This window comes from Myodes glareolus, chromosome 16 (genome assembly GCF_982192425.1).
Source record: "Myodes glareolus chromosome 16, mMyoGla1.1, whole genome shotgun sequence".
Classification (NCBI taxonomy): domain Eukaryota; kingdom Metazoa; phylum Chordata; class Mammalia; order Rodentia; family Cricetidae; genus Myodes; species Myodes glareolus.
Genome location: NC_142041.1, coordinates 58,153,475 through 58,157,698, shown reverse-complemented (window position 1 = coordinate 58,157,698; position 4,224 = coordinate 58,153,475). Strand labels below are relative to the sequence as shown.

Genomic DNA, 4,224 nt, shown 5'->3' with positions numbered 1-4,224 from the left:
ATAGACGACATTGGAAACACTCCTTCCTCAGCTTGGCAAACTTGGCTGGGCTGAGATTCAGCAGGGACATTCCCATCAACCCCTTACCTCCCTGAAGAAAGTGCTTTGGCAAACTCGTGTGCCATGCCATTTGAAGTGCTGAGAGAACGTCAAATTTTGTGAGAGACGGATATATTGAAAACATGTTTTCATCAAGCATTGTTTAATGTTTCCCAGTCTCTTCATCTGTGGAATAAAAACAGTAAGCATCCAGATTTAGGGTTATTAGAAAGCAATCCTTTTTAGTTCTCCAGCTGCATCGTTAGTGAAATGCAGAGGATCATAACATTGTTCATTTTCACGATACTATATGAGTGACTTCTATTACTTGCATTTTTTTAAAATGTGATCTAACTGAGGTGGAGAAAATAACCTAACTTGTCCACCACCATACAGCAATGGGAGTGCACAGTTGGGCTGTTAACCATATCTGTGTGACTCCAAGTCCCTAACAAGTGTAGTAGTATTTTTCTTTATTTTTTTATTTTATTTTTTTTTCTGAAAATGCTTTAGCTTTATGTGGGAATAGGTATAAATCTCATTTTTATGCTGCATTTTATATCTTAGTTGTGTTTGAAAACATTTTGATCTTTGGAACCATCAAAATAAATAATGGCATTTGTGGTATATAGTGTGATTCTATGTGGTGACCAGCCAGGGTGCCGGCCTGGCAAAGTCAGGATGCTATAGTGAGTCACTGAAGACCACAGAAAAGCCATGCACGGAGAGGAATCTTCAAATCCTTGCCGCTGTCACCTTCTTAACAGAACCTCCAGGCCCACTCTGGGCAACAGCCAATGTCAGGACATCAACGGCCAGTTCCAAGGACACCCAAAGGCTTTCTCTGCACATTTCATTTTCCCAGCTGCTTAAAGTAAGAACTGAAGTTCTTGGGCTTGTGATGATGGCTCTTGAACTTCTTGGTCAACAAGGTGAACTGCTTCTGTGAAAGCAGAAAATAGTGACCAGGGTCTTTGCAAGTCCACAGGGAAGGCACTGTGTGTCTAAGGCTGAAAAGCAGCCTGCGTTCTTGACAGTCTTCCCTTTTATGGTGGGTCAGTGTGTGGCCAAGGAGTCACTCCAGACACTGTCCACCCGGCTTCTTTAACAGAATCCTCATTCCTATCACTTAGAGAAGTGGTGAAGCAGCTAAGTTCTTAGTCCTGTGTTGTAGGGCACCCAGCTCAGAGCTGAGAAGCCATTGGTCAGGACCTGCTCCTGGAGACCGTCTGAAGTGGCCTCGGCTTCCATATTTATAGGCTGTTACATTCACAGTGCACTACTTGCAGAATTTGTTAAAACCATGGGGAGCACTAGCTGTCCAGCCTCACTCGGCCTGGGCTGTGTAGCCCTCCTGACCTCAGCACTGAGCAGCACATACTCCCCTTTCTGTGTTTATGGCTCCTCTTGTGGTCCACTTTGACCTCTCTCCTCTCCCTAGTTCCCTTCTTTCTCGACTGCTTTGCCTTCTCTTCCTCTTGGTCTGTCAGAAAGTCTTCAGTAGCGTCGTTCTCAGGCTTGTCCAGATCTTTTTTGTGTGAACAGCTCAGGTGGGTTTAGGTCTGTCTTGCTGTCATCTCTCAGGGATCCTCCCTTGTCACTGGATGCTGGCTCCCAGAAAGCTGTTCTCTGGCCAGGTAGCCCATCTCCATCCATGTGGTCCACCCTCTTCCTCCTCTTGTGCAATAGGCAGGCAGGGACATATTCCACACCTTGTTTCTGACACTCCTCATATTGATGAAGTGCTCTCTGATACCTCCAGCCCTGGTCATGCCTCAGCACATGCTCTGGGGACTTGTTGATGTGCCTCAGGGTGAGTTTGCAGAACAATTGGTGCGGATTCTTTGTGCTGGGCACGATGTGTGGCTCGAACGCTGTGTAATCGAAGGCCGGGGAGGCTCTGGACAGCTGCTGGTACTTCTTGCTGCTGGTGTAGACCTGAAGCTCCGGCAGACGGCAGGGTAGCTCATGGCCGGTTAGAGAGCAGCGCACCTTATGAGTATTCGAAAGTAGCCTCAGGCTGGGGTGCTGGCGCAGGAAAGTCCGCACATCAGCTGGTAGTTCGCCCATGATCTGAGATGTTCCTCTCCTTTTTTTTTATTACTAATGTTTTAGTACATTCTTTTCTCATTTTACATAGCTATCCTCATTCTCGGGGGCCATGGACTATAGGCTGGCTATCCTTTGCTTTATGTTTAATATTCACTTGTCTGTGAGTGCATACCATCTTTGTTTTTCTGGGTCTAGGTTATTTCACTCAGGATGGTTTCTCTATAGTTCCATCCCTTTGCATACAAATTTCAAAATGTAATTATTTTTGTTACTGTTGTTTAGTACTCTATCATGTAAATGTACCATATTTTCATTATTTTTCGAATGCAGGGCACCTAGGTTGTTTCCAGTTTCTGACTATTATGAATAAGGCTGCTGTGAACACAGTTGAGCAAATGTCCTGTATGATTGAGCATCCTTGGGGTATATGCCCAAGAGTAGTATTTCTGGATCCTGAGGTAGATTGATTCCCAGTTTTCTGAGAAACCTCCACCCTGATTCCTGAAGTGGCTGTACAAGTTTCTACTCCCATTAGCAATGGAGGAGTGCCCCCCCCACTTACTCCGCATCTTCTCCAGCATAAGCTATCATTGGTGAGTTTGATCATAGTTACTCTGACAGGTGTAAGATAGTGTCTCAGAGGCATTTTGATTTGCATTTCCCTGATGCCTCAGGATGCTGAGCAATCCCTTAGGCATCTCTCAGCCATTTGCAATTCTTCTGTTGAGAATTCTCTGTTTAGTTCTGTACCCCATTTCCTGGTTAAATTATTTGGTAATTTGGTTTAGTTTCTTGAGTTTTTTGTTTTTTTTTTTTTTTAAATCGGGAGGGAGATTCTCAGTGATCCCCCATGAAATCCTGGGTTCACATCCTGAAGAATCTCTCTCTTTATTCTCCAAACAGTCTTATATATCAAAACATAAACTGAGGGGGGAAATCATTAGGATTATGTCTCCTAGGTAACCAGGTGAATGGCTTTTAGTCTCGTCCACAACTACCTGTGCTTTTTAAATTTTTTTTTTATTTGTTAAAAATTTCCACCTCCTCTCCTCCTCCCATTTCCCTCCCCACTCCTCCCCCTCGCCCTCCCTTCCTCTCCAGTCCTAAGAGAAGTCAGGGTGCCCTGCCTTGTGGAAAGTCCAAGGCCCTTCCACTTCCATTCAGGTCTAGGAAGGTATACATCCAAACAGACTAGGAATATGGGTTAACTTAAAATATAAGAGCTAGTTAGTAAACAGCCTGAGTTAATAGCTGAGCACTTCTATTTTATATTAAGCCTCTGTGTATTTTAGAAAGTGGCTAGTGGGTATTTGGGAACAGGGGTTTGGGACAACTAGCTTCAGTTTATCTAATGCTATTAACTTGATACCCAAATCATAAATTTTTAATTTTTAAAGCTTATTTTTTAGATTTAAAAAAGATAAATATTATATTAGTTATGATTCCCTAGAGTAGAAGAACTTATAGACTGAATCACTAATATATATATATATATATATATATATATATATATATATATATATATATAATTATTTGAATGACTTACAGGCTGTGGTGGTTCAGCTAATTCAACAATGTCTGGCTGTAAACCAAAAGTCTAAAAATCCAGAAGTTTCTCAGTCCATGAGGCTGAATATCTCAACTTGTCTTCAGTAGATTCTGGGATTCCAACAAAGTATGCTACTGAAGGAATGGACTTGCTAGCAAAGAGGGAACAAGCCGGAAAAGAGCAAAAGCTTCCTTTTTCCATGCTTCATATAGACTTCTAGTAGAAGATGTGACCCAGATTAAAGACTTGTGTTTTCCTACCTCAAGATCTGAATTAGAAGTGAATCTTTCTACTTCAAATTAAGCAAAAAATCTCTCATTGGCATGTCCTCCATTTTTTGTTTATTTTAGTTAATTCCATATGTAGTTAATTTGACAACCAAGACATGTGTGAACGTTTTGACTGTGTGCGTACCCAGTGACCATTTAAGTCAGAAGAGGGCATTACGTATCTGGAAATTAGAATTACAGTTGTTTGTGACCTACTGTTTGAGTCCTCTGCAAAGGGTAACATGTATCATTCACTACTGAGAATTCTTTCCAGTCCCACATATCATTTTTAAATTATAACCTTCTAACAATTGT

At 42.0% G+C, this 4,224-nt stretch overlaps 1 pseudogene; it reads right to left on the bottom strand.

The window, feature by feature from the left end:
- Positions 1-1,352: 1,352 nt before the first annotated feature.
- On the bottom strand, positions 1,353-2,109 carry LOC125391170 (surfeit locus protein 2 pseudogene; annotated as a pseudogene).
- Between the last annotated feature and the right edge of the window lie 2,115 nt (positions 2,110-4,224).